Source organism: Tursiops truncatus, chromosome 15 (assembly GCF_011762595.2).
Source record: "Tursiops truncatus isolate mTurTru1 chromosome 15, mTurTru1.mat.Y, whole genome shotgun sequence".
NCBI lineage: Eukaryota > Metazoa > Chordata > Mammalia > Artiodactyla > Delphinidae > Tursiops > Tursiops truncatus.
In genome coordinates, this window is record NC_047048.1 from 58423384 (window position 1) to 58440816 (window position 17433).

Here is a 17433-nt window from a genome sequence, read left to right on the forward strand (position 1 = left end):
CTTCACCCATGGAGGGAACTTTGTGGAGGTCAGGCTGGGGTCGTCAGGGAGCCCCACCCCCTTGCCCATCGTCAGATGTTCATTAAATGTGTGGTCTGGGTAGAGTTCTATGCTGGGTTCTCTGTGGTTGCCAAGAAGTCGGGGATGCAACCAGCAGCAGAACCGAGCCACCACCCATTTGGGGATGTGTTACCAGCAAATTGATGAAATGTTACGAAGGGGAAGATTTGGGTTTTAAATACGTGTTCCTTGGTGACACTTGGTGTGGAGGCTTTTTGTCACGTGGACGGTTTGGTTGCAGTAGCTTCCCTGGCCCTACCCTGTATATGCTAGTCATATTCCCCTCCTCTGGTCACGGACACCAAAAATTGTGGTGTCCCACACCTTTCTAGACACCTTCCACAATTTCCCTGGTTGAGAGCCGTTGATTTTAAATAGAGAGATGGTTTAAAGACTTGCTTAATTTTCCAAATCCATCCTTTTATTAATTTAAGTCACCAGAGTATCATTTCAGGGTTATGTCTTATTTTCCCCAAAATTCTTTTATAAAAATTGCCAAGCAACAAATAAAAGATTTTTCTCATGAATATCCATATACCCACCACCTAGATTCTGCCATAAACATGTTACTGTACACCTGTTTATCACATATTTATTCATCCCTCTGTCCCTTTATGTTACATTTCAGAATAAACAGCAGACATCGCTACAATTTCCCCTAAATAGATACCATTAGAATTTAATATTTGTTTACACTTTTGTACCCTAAAACCCTATCAAAATAAAGAAAATCATCTCAGAAAGTTCCCTTATGCCCTTTCCCAGTCAGTCCCCAGCCCACCCCCAGAGGCAACAGTTGTTTCGCTTTTTCTACCATAGTGTTGCCTGTTACAGAATTTAATTTCAGTATAATCTTAAATGCTATGTCTTCCTTCACTCAGAAACATAGGGAAGCTTTTAGTTCTCACTGAACTTAAAAGTTCAAAGAAATCGTCTGGATCAGGGTCAGGTATCTGACAGGCAGAACCATGGGCCCCAAAGATGCACACATCCTGATTCCCAGAGCCTGTGAGTACCTTACATGGCAAAAGAGATTTTGCAGATGTCATTACATTAAGGACCTTGATGTGGGGAGACTGTCATGGATTACATTGGTGGGTCTAGTGTAATCACAAGGGTCCTTAAATGAGTCAGAGATGTGAGGACGGAAAGACATCTGAAGATGCCATGCTGCTGCCTTTGAAGATGGAGGAAGGGGCCACAAGCCAAGGAATGCTGGCAGTCTCTAGGAGCTGGACAAGGTGAGGAGAAGAATCCTCCCCTAGGGCCTGAAAGAACCAACCCTGCCAACACTTGGATTTTAGCCCTGTGAGAGCCATTTTGGACTTCTGACCTCCAGAACTGTAAGATGATAAATCTGTGTTATTTTAAGCCACTAAGTTTGTGGCGATTTGTTACAGTGGCAATTTGAGCAAGAGGAAACTGGTACAGAGTCTTTGTTTCTTTTAATGTATAACAGAACAGAAAAATAACAAATCAGGATTTTTTTAAAATCTCCAGGATTCTACAGCTCTAACAAATCAGACTTCAGTTTTTTTCTGCTTCTTCCCCTCTAGTTCTTGCCCTAGGCACCTGCCATTTTTAGTTTTAGTCACACGGCCTAGTATAAATTTTGCATTCTGGTTTTTTCTCCACTGAATGTTTTTGATTAAGAATATTTGTTCTTGTTGCTGTAAGGTCTTTATAACTATCTTAAGAGGGCTGTAAATAAAATCAAATGAATACACTAAATTTAACTGCCTTTTTTTTTTGTCCATGGCTTGCAGGATCTTAGTTCCCCGACCAGGGTTTGAACCTGGGCCCCGGCAGTGAAAGCGCCAAGTCCTAACCACTGGACCGCCAGGGAATTTCCCTTAACCACCTTGTTAAAGGACAAATGTTTTTAGGAAGTAAAATCATGACTCAAATACAGAATGAACATGTTAAAGACTTTAGTTAACTCATTAATTAATGAGAGAACCAGTAAGACGTTTTAATAATAAGTCCAGTAGGAATGCTGAAATGAATTTGCTTAATATATACAAAACTGGCAAAATTGGCCAGTATCCACAGACAATCAGTTAAATTCCACTGGATGAAATCTGCATTTCTCTGCACAAGAATCGTCTGCATTATCAGTTTCCCTCAATGTACGTCATTGTAAGGTAGCTTAAAGAGAGTGAAAGGTGGAGACAACCCAGAAGGGTGGAGGGTGGATGGGTAAATGGAACACCCAGTAACTGGGGAGGGAGGGAAGCTCTTTCAAAGTCTTTCACGTTTCCTGACACCCTATTGTTGGCTACTTAGGTTATTTCCAATCTTTTGCTTTTATTAAAAAGTCAGTATACATCTTTAAACATGTAGTTTTTTTCTTTCCTAAATATCTTGATTCTATAGGATAAAACACTAGAAGGAGGGCTGTAGGGTCAAAAGATTTTTATGACTTTCAGTTCGTGTTGCCAAGTTGTATAAGCCTCTTCCCACACACCGAAAACAAACCCCACCTACGTCGCATGGCAGAAAATGGGTTGTCTCTTCCATGGTCTCCTTAAAGAACAAGCACTTTCTTTTTCGAGACACCCACCCACCCATCCACCCACCCACTTTTGCCTCATGGTCCTTGGTCAGAATTAAATCTGTGGAGAATTGACTGATCTGGACCAGAGATACATCACCCCTTCCCCAGTGCTGGCTCCCCTGAAGCCCAGCGCCTCTGAGCCCCAGAACGGTATCCAGGATCTACTGACTTTATTTTCCTTTTCTTCGTTTTTGTTTTATTTTTGAGAAGCATGACAGTTATATTCACAGTCCTAAGATTCAGGAGAACTCTAATTCTGCTTCTGACCTTTGCTACAGCTTAGGCACTGAACTACCCTGTTTCTGAGTGTTTCCATTTGTTGAATGGATTCGGGGTGGGGGCTGGGGCATGCATGGTAGGTCAGAGTGACCAGGTGAACTTTAAGATAACTTCCAGCTCTAAAACTGTAATTATCATGTGGCCACACACCTCCCCTGCCCCCCAATAACCAGGATGACAGTTTTGACTACAAAAAAGCGTTCTACTGACCCCTGTTTGTTCCAGGAAAGGGCTGGCCACACACCCTCTGCCCCTTCCTCTTTTGAAATGTCCCGAAACTGCCTGGCCCCTTGCAGCTAACCGAGGATGGCCAAATGTACTTGACTGGTTAGTCTGTCCCTCGTTCCACAAATCCTGCCTTACGGGAATGTTTTCCAATGAGATACCGCGTCGGTATTTCCTTTTTATTCAATAAAATATACTCCCTGACACCTTTGAACTGCTGCTGAAGCAAAGGTGACAGCAAAAGAGTTCCCAGGCTGCAAGTTTCTGAATAAACAGGCTTTATTAACTTTATCTTGAACTTAGATTTGTCTTTGACACATGTGGGATGTGTGTCTGTAAGAATTCTGCCCTCAGCATGCACCTGCTTCCTGGATAAATGTGGGTTCACTTTGGTTGACAGCCTTGGACTGAACCGTGTTCTTAGGAACCACCGAGAAAGCAGAGTTGAGGGATTCTTGTTCAGCTCTCTAATTAAATTCAGTGAATTAATAAGAGAGAGCTGACAGCAAAAATGCATTAAAATTAAAATGCCAAGGGCAGCACTCCCCTGGCTTCTGCCCAGAGTGGGTCTTCTGAGTTCCCCGAGTTCCCTACATGCATCGGGCAGATTGATTACAAACCATCAGAAGCCAGGCTTTGCAGCAGCTGCCCTTTAGAGTACACGGGAAAACAGCTGTCAGCTTTTATTAGGAAGGTGGAAATATTTGCTAGTGAGTGTGTAGGTCTGATATATTGTTGGATCTGTCTGCCAAATGCCACTGTAGTTTTTCCTAGTTTAGAATTAATTTGTATATTTCTCAAAGCAATAGATTCCCAAGATTTAGGGAAATAAATTCAGTTAACCACAGAGTATATATATTATGGTATGCCATCCCTGTGATCAGTGCTGTTCTAGGTGTTAGAAGTGAGTACAGGATAGGAAAGAGAAAGGTGCCACCCGCAAGGACCTTCCGTTCTAGTGGAGTTCCAAAACATGCACAAATAAATAATGTCAGGTATCCAGAGTGTGACGGCAGTGAGGAGAGTGGCGAAGTAGCCAGCTGAAGGCTGGGAGGAAAACTGTTCTAGGATAATGGAACAGCACATAAACGAACAACCACCTCAGCTCAGGGAAACCACAGAACTGTGAGACTTAAGACCCGGGTTTCAAAGTGGTTTATTTCACAGCCATGGATCATTGAAACGGGGGTAAGGAGGGAAGCACACACCAAGGAGCTGGCTGTTGGGGTTGCTTCAGCCAGAGATGAAGGAGGCCTTGACCCGACTGGTAGGAGCGAGGGTAGTAAGGAAGCGGTCAGGTTCAGGACACACTTTATCAGTGTGATTTTCAGGCTGGACTGTGAGGGAAGGAGTCCTCCTTTCCTGCCTGGCCCTTACTCCAGCCAGTCCATAGAGACAAGTAGTTCAAACTCTTCACTCTCTCTTCTACAGTTACCACCATGTTGCACCAATTGCTTATACTGTTGTTGTTGTTGAAGAATATAAGATTAAAGTAAATCTTTGGAAAGAGCCTGCTTAATCAAGAAACAGAATCTCAGAGACACAAGGGAAATTATTGACAGATGTGACCACCTAAAAATGAAATAAAGAACAAAACTTCTGCATCATAAAGAATACCATAAGCAAGAGAGCCATAATGGAGAGAAAATTTTTGCAAAATATAACAAAAACCTCATACCCTAAATATATAAATAATTCTAAAGAAAAAGGCAATTTAGTAGAAAATAACATTAAGCTACTCTAAGAATTTTACATTACATTGCTGTGTCTCGACCTATCACTTTTAGATATCTTCTCATGTGGCCTCTTGTCCTCCAGTAGACACGCCCAGGCCTCTTCACAGCATGGTGGTCTCAGCTCCACCCTGCACTAATGTGATCAGGGTGGGGGGGGGGCAGGGGGACACCCCTCCCCCCCACACACACACTCCACATTGTGCTATGGACAGTGCAGGGTGGAGCCCTGTCATTCTCCATGCTCTGCACTAAGCAAAGGTGACAAAGGGGCAGCACCCACCCCCTCACAGCCAGAGTGTGTGGGGAGGGTTACAGAGAAGGGGGAGCTGCAGAAAGAGATTCTTTCAGTTGGTGTATGAAGTCCTGGGCACACACTAAAGTGTCTTATGCGTGAAACCCACCAGAATTAACATACTGAAATCATTGAGAACTGAACTGTGAAGTGGAATACTGCATGGTTTCAGATTGGCCTCTGGGTAGCACACAAGCGAGGCAGACCAAAATAGCCCTGAATTTGTAACTAAATTGACCTTCAAACACACAGACCACAAAAGTGAGCCATGATATGCATTCTGAACTGAAACAGGTTGAATGCATGCTAAAATGGAAGGTTTTAAAAGGGAACAGAGTCTTGTAACATAATACCCAAAAAGTCCAGGATAAAATCAAATATTACCAGTCTGAACTGGAATGAGAAAAGGCAATCAACAGATGCCAATATCAAGATGACACAGATGTTGGGGTCATCTGACAAGGATTTTAAAGCAGCCATCATAAGAAAAAAGGAAGAGGGGAGGGGGAGAAAGGAAAAGGAAAAGGATAAGGATCAACAAGCAACTATTAACACCCTTGAAACACAGAAATACAAGATATAAAGGAAAACCAAATGGAAATTTTAGAACTAAAAAATACAAAAATAAAAAACTCGTTGGATGGACACAGTGGCAGAATGGAGATGACAGAGGAAAGAAGCAGTGAACCTGAAGATGTACCAATACAAATTATATAACCTGAACAAAGAAATAATAGATGAGAAAAACAAACAGAACTTTAGGAGCCTGTGGAACAATACCCAATCCGCCAATAGTTACGTCATTGGAGTCCCAGAGGAGAAGAGAAAGAGTGCAGTGCAGAAAACATACAAACAAATAATAACTGGAAAATCCCCAAATTTGGCAAAAGAACATAATAACCTTCAGATTTAAGAAGCTGAGTGAACCCAAACTGAGAAGACATAACAGTCCAAAAATAGTATGCACTAAAAGCCAAATTCATAGAGACAGACAGTAGAATGGTGGATTCCAGGGGCTGGAGATGAAGGAAACTGGGAGATACTGGTCAAAGGGTACAAACTTCCAGTTGTAAGATGAATAAATTTTGAGATCTAAAGTACTGCATGGTGACTATAGTTAACAATACTGTATTATGTACTTGAAAGTTACTAAGAATGTTTTCACCACAAAAAAAAGAAATGGTAGTTCTGTGAAGTGATGGAGGTATTAACTAATGCTACTGTGGTAATCATTTTGCAATACATAAGTGTATCAAATCGTCACATTGTATACCTTAAACTTACACAATGTTATACATCAACTATATCTCAATAAAGCTGGAAAAAAATGCAAAGTGGAAAAAATCTAGAACAGAATATCTATGAATTGTGGGACATTTACAAAAGGTATAACATACACATAATGAGAAAACGAGAAGAAGAGAGAAAGAAGCAGAAGACATATCTGAAGTAGTAATGACTTACCATTTTCCAAAATTAATGATAGACACCAGTCTACAAAGCCAGGAAGCTCAAAAAATACCAAGCAGGATAAATACCAAAAAATCTACAACTAAGCATGTCATATTCAAACTACAGGAAACCAAAGACAAGAGAAAACCTTGAAAGAAGCCATAGGGTCGGGGGGGACATCTTACTTGCAGAGGAACAAGGATGAAAATTACACTGGACTTTCTCATCAGAAACCATGCAAACAAGAATAGAGTGGAGTGAGATATCCAAGTGCTGAAAGAAAATAACCACCAACCTAGAATGTTGTATCCAGCAAAATTATTCAAAAATGGAAAAACAAATTCTTTCTCAAACAAAAAAGTGAAGGAATTTGTGCTAAGTAGACCTGCCTTGCAAGAAATGTTAAAAGAAGTTCTTCAGAGAGAAGGAAAATGATACAGGTTGGAAACTCAGATCTACCTAAGGAAGGAAGAGTATCAGAGAAGGAAGAAATGAAGGTAAAATAAAATCTTTGTTGCTTGTATACCTACCTAATCTTAGAGATAATCATTTGTCCTAAGTAATAATAGCAAGAATGAACTGGGTGATTATAGCATATGGAAAGTGAAATGAATGGCAGCAATGTTACAAGGGATGAGAGGGAGGAATTGGGAATACACTGTTATAAGGCACCTGTACTGTATACCCATGAAGTGGTATAGTGTTATTTGAAAGTGGACTTATAAAAAAATATCAAATCATTATGTTATACACCTTTCAGGTAATATAATGTTATATGTCAGTTGTACCTCACTAATTAAAAACATAAAAGAAAGTGGACTTAGATTAGTTGCAAACATATATTGCACACTCTACGGAAACCGTTAACAGCTTTTTTAAAGACGTAATTGAGAGGAGAAAATGGAATCATAAAATTAAAACCCAGAGAAAGTCAGGAAAAGAGGGGACTTTTTTTTTTTTTTTTTTTTTTTTACGGTACGCGGGCCTCTCACTGCTGTGGCCTCTCCCGTTGTGGAGCACAAGCTCCGGACGCACAGGCTCAGTGGCCACGGCTCACGGGCACAGCCGCTCCGCGGCATGTGGGATCCTCCCGGACCGGGGCACGAACCCGTGTCCCCTGCATCGGCAGGCGGACTCTCAACCACTGCGCCACCAGGGAAGCCCGAGGGGACATTTTTAAAAGAAAAAAGAAAACAAAGAAAAGCCGAATGAATAGAAAACAGTTACAAAACAGTAATAGCAATAATTACTTTAAATGTGAATGGTTTAAATACACTAACTAAAAGATCAATTCAAATCCATTGTCAGCGTGTATGAAAAAAACAAGACCCAACTATGTTTTCTACAGGAAACCCACTTTATAAAGACACACATGGATTAAAAAGTAAAGGGATGGAGAAGGATATACCATGCCAACATCAATCAAAGGAAATCTGGAGTAGCTATATTAATTTCAGACAAAGCAGACCAGAGCAAGGAAAATTATCAGGGATAGAGAGGGGCATTACATAATGATGGAGTCATTCTATAAGAAGCAATAAAAATCCTTAATTTGTATGCACTTAACAACAGAGCAAGAAAGAATATGCAAGGCAAAAACTGATAGGACTGTAAAGAGAAACAGATGAGTCCACTGTTAGAGTTGGAGATATCAACACCTCTCAATCAGTAATTGACAGATCCAGCAGGCAGAAAATCAGTAAGGATATAGTTGAACTGAATAGCACCAATGATCGACTAGATCTTACTGATGTTTACAAAATACTTAACAGCAGCGGAATTCACATCCTTGTGAAGTTCACATGGAACATTCACCAAGACAGACTACATTCTGGGCCATAAACACACCTTAAAATTTTGAAAGAATAGAAATCATACAAAGTTTGCTTATAGACCACAATGGAATTAGTTAGAAATCAATAACAGAAAGACAACTAGAAAATCTCAAACTATTTAGAGATTAAACAATATACTTCTAAATCGCACATGGCTCAAAGAAGTCTTGAGAAATTTTAAAATATTTTGAGCTAAACGAAAGTGCAAATACAATTATCAAATTTGGGGGATGCAGTAAAAGCAGTGCTTAGGGGGAAATTTATAACATTAAATACATACTTTAGAAAAGACTATTGATTAATCTTTTTGCTTAATTATTGATTAAGCAATTATCTGAGCTTCCACCTCAGTAAATGAAAGAAGAGTAATATAGGCAGAAGAAAAGAGATAATACAAAATTAGACTAGAAATCAATGAAATTGGAAACAGGAAATCAACAGAGATCAATGAAACCAAAACTGGTTCTTTGAAAAAAAAATCAAGAAAAAGGAAAGAAAACACAAATTACAAATATCAGAAATGAAGGAGGGGTCACGTTTATTGATCATGTGGACATTGAAAGGATAGGAGAGGAATATTATGAATAGCTTTATGCCTACAAATTTGATAACAGGTGGAATGGACCAATTCCTTAAAAAACAAAAACTACCAAAACTTATAAAAAGAGAAATAGATAATCTGAATAGACCTATATCTATTAAAGAAATTGAATCAATAATTAATAACCTCACAAAACAAAAAGCACAAGGCACAGATGGTTTCACTGGCTAATTCTACCAGACATTTAAGGAATAAATGATATCAGTTCTCTATAATCTCTTCCAGAAAATACTTATAGAAGCAGAGGGAATACTTCCTAACTCATTCTGTGAGGCCAGTGTTACCCCAATACTAAAAGCAGATTAAGACATTTATAAGAAAGGAATATTACAGACCTATATCTCTCATAAACACAGATGCAAAGATCCTCAAAAAAATCATCAAATTGAATCCAACAATGTATAGGAAATTATACAGCATAACCAAGTGAGATTTATTCTAGGTATGGAAATCTGGTTCACCATTCAAAAATCGGTTATTATAATCCCTCACATCGATAGGCTGAAGGAGAAAAATCATATGATCATATCAATAGATGCAGAAAAAGCATTTGACAAAATTTAACACCCATTAATGATAAAAACTCAGCGACCTAGGAATCATAGGGAACGTTCTCAAACATTGATAAAGGGTATTTACAATAATCCTACAGTTAGCATCATACGTAGTGGTGAGAAATTGGATGCTTTCCTCCTAAGATTAGGAAATGCAAAGATGTCCTCTCTCACCACTCCTATTCAGCATCATACTGGACATCCTAGCTAATGCAATAAGTAAAAGAAAGGTATACAGATTGGCAAGAAAGAAATAAAACTGTGCACAGATGACATGATTATCTATTTATAAAATCATAAAGACTTGACCAAAAAAAACTAGAACTAATAAATGATTATAGCAAGCTCACAGGATATAAAATTAATATGTAAAAATTGATTGCTTTCCTATATGCCAGCAATGAACAGTTGGAATTTGAAATTAGAAACACAATACCATTTACATTAGCACCAAAAGTGATTAAATACTTAGGCATAAATGTAACAAAATATGTACAGGGTCTACATGAGGAAAGTTATAAAACTCTGATGAAAGAAATAAATAAATGGAGAGATATTCCCTGTACACGGATAAAAAGATTCAATATTTTTAAGGTGTAAGTTCTCCCCAGTTCAATCTATAGATTCAACACAATCTGAATAAAAACCCTAGTAAATTTTTTTGTTGACATTGACAAACTGATTCTAAGTATATATGAAAAGGCAGAAGATCCAGAACGGGCAGCACAATACTAAAGAAAAGTCACAGGATTGACACCACCTGACTCTGAAGCCTTATTATAAAGCCACAGTAATCAAGACAGTGTGGATTGGTGAAGGAATAGACAGATTGATCAATGGAACAGAATAAATAGCCCAGAAATAGACCCACGCAAATACAGGCAACTGATCGTTGACAAAGGAGCAAAGGCAATTCAATAAGGGAAAGGATAGTCTTTTTAACAAATGGTGCTAGAATAATTTGACATCCATAGGCAAAAAAAATGAAGCTAGACATAGCCTTTAAATTTACTACAGAAGTAAATTCAAAATGGATCTTAGACCTAAATGTAAAATGCAACACTATAAAACTTATAGAAGATAAATTAGAGCAAATCCAAGTGAACTTGGGTTTGATGATGAATTTTAAATTCAGCACCAAAAGCACAATCCATAGAAGAAAAATTGATTACACTGGACTTTATTAAAAGTAAAAACTTCTGCTCTGTGTTAGAATGTTAAGAGATTGAAGAGGTACGTCACAGATTGGGAGAAGTTATTTGCAAAACACATATCTGATAAAGGACTGGTATCCAAAATATACAAAGAACATTTTAAACTCAACAGTAAGAAAACAAACAACCCAATTCAAAAATGGGCAGAACTTCTGAACAGACACCTCACCAAAGAAAATGTACAGGTGCAAAATAAGCATGTGAAAAAATGCTCAACATCATATGTCATTAGGGGATTGCAAATTAAAATGAGATATCACTCCATACCTTTTGGAATGGCTAAAATCCACAAAACTGACAATACTAAATGCTGACAAGGATACAGACCAAAAAGAACGCTTATTCATTGCTGATGCAAATGCAAAACAGTACAGCCACTCTGGAAGACGATTAGCAGTTTCTTACAAAACTAACATATTCTTACCATACGATCCAGCAATTGTGCTCCTAGGTGTTACCCAACTGAATTGAAAACATGTCTACACAAAAAACTGCACATGCATGTTTATAGCAGCTTTATTCATAATCTCCTAAAACTGGAAGCAACCAAAATGTCCTTCCATTGGTGAAAGGATAAACAAACTTTAGTAACAAACCTTGGTATCCATTCCTTTTGAGGAACTACCTATATTACTATATTGGTTCTCCTGGAATTCGAGGGAATGTGAATGTGAAAGACCTTGTGGCATAGCAAGCACTCAGCCTTGTTCTCTGCTCTGGAAGGATCGTAACCACTCAGAGAAAGTAGCAACAGCTGCCAGGTCCTGCAGGGAAAGGGAGAAGCCCAGCCACCACCTGCTGCATCTGCTCTTGCCCCTGTGGCCACCTTGCTTCCATGAGATCTGTACCCTTGGCTAAATCCTTTTGATATTAGGGTGTGCATTTGAGTGTGTATTCTCTTCCAGGCAGCCTGGTGTCCCCACGGCCATCAGATTAAAAGTGGAAAGGGAGCAGAGGTTCGGAGCAGGGAATGAGGCTGCCTCTTAACCAACTTCCCCTGCAGCACAGCCTACAAGAAAGGAGATGGCCGAGTGACAGGATTGAAAGAGGAGGTCATTTGGGGCCCCAGTCCGGGGCTGTGGGGCCTCTGCAACAGCTGGACACTGGGAGGACATTTCTGTACAGGCTGGGAAAGAGGTGGCCACAGTGGCAACCATGGCAACTCCAGTGGCAGGGGTCACTGGCAGTTGGGGGCATCCAGGGCACTGGAGATCAGCAGCTTCACGTGAGGGGGGCATTACAGCGCATTGAAGGCCTACGATAGCTAGGCAGCTGAAGCAGGACGGGTAACAGCGAGCGAGCCTGCGCCAGCGTGGGTTCGACTCCTGGAGGGGTGTCCAGGGCTGGAGCAGGCGTGCATTTGTCACTTGCTTCTGCCCCTAGGCCCGACCTCTCCATCACCCAGGCTGAGTAAAGCAGGGGAGGGATAACTCATCCCGTTGGAAGCACAGAGAGGGTGTGACTTCTTAAAGACACACAGCTTGTTATAAGGAGTTAGGCCTGGGACTCAAGAGGCGATGGCTCCCTGTTCTGGTCTCCCTCCCTCCTTCCCTCATTCACCCCTCTCTGGGGGTGCCCAATGGTTAAAGCTTGTGTTGATCATCAAAATGACACTTACCAGGGAATGAGCACAGTGGAGGGCCAAGGGTGGGCAAGGGGAGGCTGTGCAGTGCAGGCAATGAGCAGGGTGTTATCTGTGGAGTTTAGAAGCAATAATGAAACCACTGAAAGTCGCCTGCTTTTTATTATCACCCTGCACTGGCAATTCTAACCGAAGTCAGTGCTTAACTTTCTCCTCCTGGTAAAAATTTTTTGTTAGTCTAGGTTCTAAATAGTCACTGTAGTTACTGTTAAGTTTTAATAATAGGCTATTAATACATTTTAAAACTACTTTTCCTGTAATAAACATTGTGTTCTGCATGGAAGCTAATGCAGAGAACTTCATCATACACTTGGCTCCCAACACACCCAGATTCAACTACAGGCATCTGTTTCAAGTTTGGTAACATTTTGTAACGGTTAAACTCAACTCCAGACACAGCTGGTGCTCCCTCCGGTGTTCTGCGCACCCCCGCACCTGAACCGCAAGTGAATAAGCAGTTGACAGCGCTGTGACCGTGGGGAGCAGAAACGGAGCCCGAATGACCTCACGCCATTGCTCCATGTACAGATCACACTCCAAACTTCTCGGATTCACTTTTTTTGGAAGCATTTCTTAATGTGTTGTTTTTTGTAAAAAAAAAGAAAACAATAAAACATTAATATGACTTAAAAGTATTAATTCATTACTGTTTTCCTTTTTTTGTACTATAATACTGTATTTGTTGATTTAGTTCATTATTTTTCACTGCCACAATTATATAAATGTGAAGTCTAATAAATACATTTTCACACTGAATTTCTTTTCTGTACATTATTCTTATTATTTATTTTATTTTGTGATTATTAATGACAATAACTATGTTGCATACAGGAGGGGGTAGTGAGAAAACAGCTGATCATGAAGGCTAATTCCTAGTCAGGCTGTGCTCAGCCCTGACCTCACCTGAAATTTCCCATCAACCCCATGAGATGGGCTTTTGTAGCCCATTTTACAGGTGAGGAAACTGAGGTTCAGAGAGAGGGGGAAAGAACCCAGGATTACACAGGTAATAAGTGGCAGGAAGAGGATTCAAATCCAAGCTTGGCCTGACTCCAGAGGCCATGTCTGAAATGCCAGCAAGTATTGAGACCCTGCCAGAGAAATGAACAGGGACGTGGACTGGGGTGATCAGGCAGGGCTTCTTGGAGGATGTGGTGCCAGGAGGGTCTATGGGGAGCAGTGAAGCATGAGGACCATGTGAGGAGTCAGAGAACAGGGGTTCCAGCCTGAACCCAGGTCACTCCCTGGCCATATGGCCTTGGACAAGTCCCTGGGCCTTGGTGTTTCCTCTCTGGAGTTTACAAAGGCCCAGGATTCACGAATCAGGCTGAGACAGTGGTCTGGGCAGTGAGCTTGGCTGGTGAGCAAGTATGATCTTTCCCTGCCCCGGCTAAGAACTGGACCCACAAGCCCTCCCTGGCCCACCCCACCCCAAACCTCTGGGGTTAGGAGCCCCGCTACTGGCTGGAAGTCCAGATGGCATTAGTTACAGATATAAGGCTGGGTACTGGACAGGCCTGGCTTTGAGTCCCAGATCCACCACCTCCTTCTCAGATGAGTGACCTTGGACTTGACACTTCTTGTCCCTGTTCTTAGTGTCCTAAACCTTAAAGTAGATCATATTGATCTCAAAGAGCAGTTGTGAGAATGAAACAAAATAATAATCCCTGATATTTATTGGGCAATTCTGATATGCCAAAACTTCTCTAAGAGTTTTACATTGATTTTTATCATTAAACCTTCCCAATGACCCTGTGAAACTATTATTCTCATTTACAGATGTGGCAGTTGTGGAAGAGAGTGATGTTACTTGTCCAAGTTCCCACCTCGTTCTGCTTAGCTCAGTGCCTGTCCCACAGCAAACGTCTCATAGTTACGATAGTAACTACAGTAGTTCTGACACATGGGTCCCACACACACATTTCACTGGTTCTGGAATGAGGATGTGTCCCAAAACTGATGTCCAAGGAACATGCCAGCCAGCAGGCAGAGGGGGAGTTTGGTGTCCTCACTGTCTGCTTCCAGTTGCTCGGGTGGCTGAGATCCAACCTGATGGAATTTTACCAGATTGGATCCTTAATTATCACTTAAAGTGACTTCTAAAGTGATGCCACATGGAAATAAAAGGTTACTGAGTGTTCAAAAGGCTATCATCAGGCAGGCAAAATAAAAATTGCGGAATTCATCCAAAGAATGTGAAGAACTTTGATCAAGTCACCAAAGTGACTGTGATGTGCAATTTTAGAAATAAAAACATACTACTCTCCATTTTTAAAGGGCACACCTAATATGCTTCTTTTTTTCACCGAGAAGTTATTAAATACTGTAGATATATTTTTCTTAAAAAAAAATCTTACAATTGATGGTGTCATAGAATCAAGTAACCCCCAAAATGGTCATGATTCTTTAGGTTGTGAGCACCAGAAGATCCACTTCAAACTGGTTTAAGTGAAAAAGGTATTTTATTGGCTCTTGGACAAGCAAAACCTAAGGGTAGGCAGTAGGCTTCAGGCACAGCTGGACTGGAGGGCTCAGGCTACGGCGCCAAGCCCTGACGCCCCAGTCCCCAGCTCTGCCTGCTCTGCAAAGGCTCCATTCCCAGCAGAGGCAACTCCAGCCGCCAGCCCTCCCAGGTTTGATGCTTCCATTCTTCTCAACATTTGGGACAAGTCCTAAGCCCGACTGCTGGTGACGGGAACAGGGCTGCATGACTACCCCCTGGACAGTTCACCGGAGCCTCAGGAAATGGAACTCGGGTGTCGGCCTGGCCTGGTCACTCTCATCCCCTTGTAGTCAGGGGTAAACTCAACTCCACCCACTGCACAAGGCTGAGGTGGGAGGAGGAAGGCTTCCCCTGAAGAAAATTGGGGGTTGATACCATAAGAAGGGAAAGTGGATGCTGGGTGACCCCCAAATTACAGCCATCTTTGGAAGATAATAATTGGTGATGAAAGGAAGGTTCAGAGAGGTGACTTGTACCAGATCATACACCTGGGCAGCTCAGGTGGCCCCAGAAAGGGAAAGTGCTGTTGTCAGACCACCTGTCAGAGTGGGAAGAGTCCTTGGAGGTCCCTGGTGTGGTAGGGATGGGAAGCTAGAGGCCCAGAGAGGGAGAATGATTGGTCCAAAGCCATACAGCAGCCCCTGACGGGGATAAAACCAGAGCACAGATCTCAGGTATCCTGGTTCCCCATCCAGTGCTCCCAGCTGACCTTGTGAGGGCAAGAAGGCTTCGGGAGGGGGGGTCTCCAGCTGGTTCATCATTTTTGGAGGAGAAGCCCCATCAGCCTCTTTGGGAAAAGGGCTTTCTCCCAGCAGATGTAGCGGAGTGGCTTTAACAGTCCCCCGCCTCATCCCTGCTGCACCTGGGGATCCCAGTCTGTCTCAGTTGGGAGTAAGAGGTGCCCTAGATTCTCACGTGCCTTCCCAGTCGTTGGCGGTGCCACTTTGACGCCTTAATCTCGTATAAAATGCAAGCCCCAGCCCGGCGCCTCCACCTGCTCCAGCTACCCAGGCCTTCTGCAGATTCTGGAGCCACCACCGCTGGCCAGGCTGGGTCTTCCCGTGTCTCCCGCGGCGCTGGGAAGGGCCAGTCTTCACCCAACCGGATCCTAAGAAACCTGCAGTGTTTCCTCACCTTGTGTTCAACGCTGGGAACCGGGCAAGCACGAACCCACCAGCCTGCTGTCTCCGGAAACTCTCTGTGGGAGGAGCTTGGGTGCAGCAGTCTAATTGGGGTGGGAAGGAGGCCGGTCTTAAAGTTTCATTTGCATAATAAACACGTCATTTTTATCTAGACGGTGCGTCTTTTTAGGTGGTGGAGGTGCTTCTGATGGAGATTAGGAGGTTCTTAAGCACCCACAAGCCCACCCCTGGCTGCCACCAATTTAAGTTAGAGGAACCAAACCTAACTCAATGATAGGGCACCAGTGGTGGAAACGCAGGCGCCTCAAATGGTGGGAGAGACGTAGGGGGTGGGGGCTGGGTGCATGGACAACATCTCCCCAGGATGTTAGGACTTTAAACAAGGCTGAGGACTATATTTATGACATAGAAAGCTGTTAATGCTTTAAGTGAAAAAAGGAAATTTACGAGAAAATGTGGGGGTGGGGTAGGGTGTATAGAGTTTATGGTGGTTAAGAGCATAGGATCTGCAGCCACACTGACTAGGTTCAAATCTCGCTTTCACCTCTTACTTACCTTGGGCATTTTATTTAAACTCTCTGTGCCTCAATTTCTTCGTCTGTGAAATGGGTCTAAATAGGGATAAGGTGCGGATTCCTCTAAAGCGTTGAAAGCAGGTCCTGGCACACAGTGAGGGCTCAAAAGATGTTAGTCGTTAATCTCATTAGTCTCCTGCGCAGGCACCTCGTTCCCACAGTCTTTGTGGCCGCCAGGCCCCAAGCCCGCCCCACCCCTGCTCCGGAAACCAGCAGCCCCGCTGCAGCCGCTGCCCATTGTTCCCGCCTTCCTGCTCAGCCCTGCTCCGGGAACCCCGCGGGGCAGCTCCAGCCGGCTGGGGGCGCATCCGGGATGAGGGGCCCGCCCCCGCGCCCCGCCCCGTGTGGCGCTCCGCCAGGCCCCTCCCGCCTTGAGCGCCGTGGGTTGGAGCACTGGACTGTGAGTCCCGAGGCCTTGGTCCTACTCACCCCAGTTTCCTCTCTGGAAAAATCGAAAACAGCGGAGGTGCTCAACTCACAGGGTTGCCTGAGGGTTCAATGAGATCACATGTGCAGAAGGCCGAGCCCCATGCCTGGCTTCCCACCCTGGGCACGGCCGTACTCGCAGGTACTGTCTCTCTGGGGTGGGCTCGCCAGGGCGCAAGGGGGACCGGTTCAGTCCTAGTGTCTGGGCCTGAGTGGAGTTCTTAGATCACGCTGCCTCTCCTCATCCCACCCGCTCCACCTCTCGCCCAGCACAGGCCAAAAGTGGGTGAAAGAGCTGGGCAGCTTTCCCAGGCTGGCAGCCAGAAGAGATAGGACCTGG

The 17433-nt window shown here is 42.9% G+C and overlaps 1 long non-coding RNA gene across 6 annotated transcripts; it reads right to left on the reverse strand.

The window, feature by feature from the left end:
- Positions 1–179: 179 nt before the first annotated feature.
- On the reverse strand, positions 180–17346 carry LOC109552664 (uncharacterized). 6 transcript variants are annotated; one of them, XR_002179545.3, is made up of 5 exons: positions 16648–16786; positions 14274–16175; positions 12836–13019; positions 12424–12499; positions 180–4693 (listed from the first exon to the last, which is right to left on the reverse strand). It is a non-coding gene; the product is annotated as an uncharacterized lncRNA (long non-coding RNA). The 6 variants fall into 6 exon arrangements; XR_002179546.3 differs by having other exon boundaries at positions 180–11814; XR_004522291.2 differs by lacking the exons at positions 180–4693; positions 12424–12499 and adding exons at positions 17097–17154; positions 17230–17346 and having other exon boundaries at positions 12531–13019; positions 16648–16751.
- Between the last annotated feature and the right edge of the window lie 87 nt (positions 17347–17433).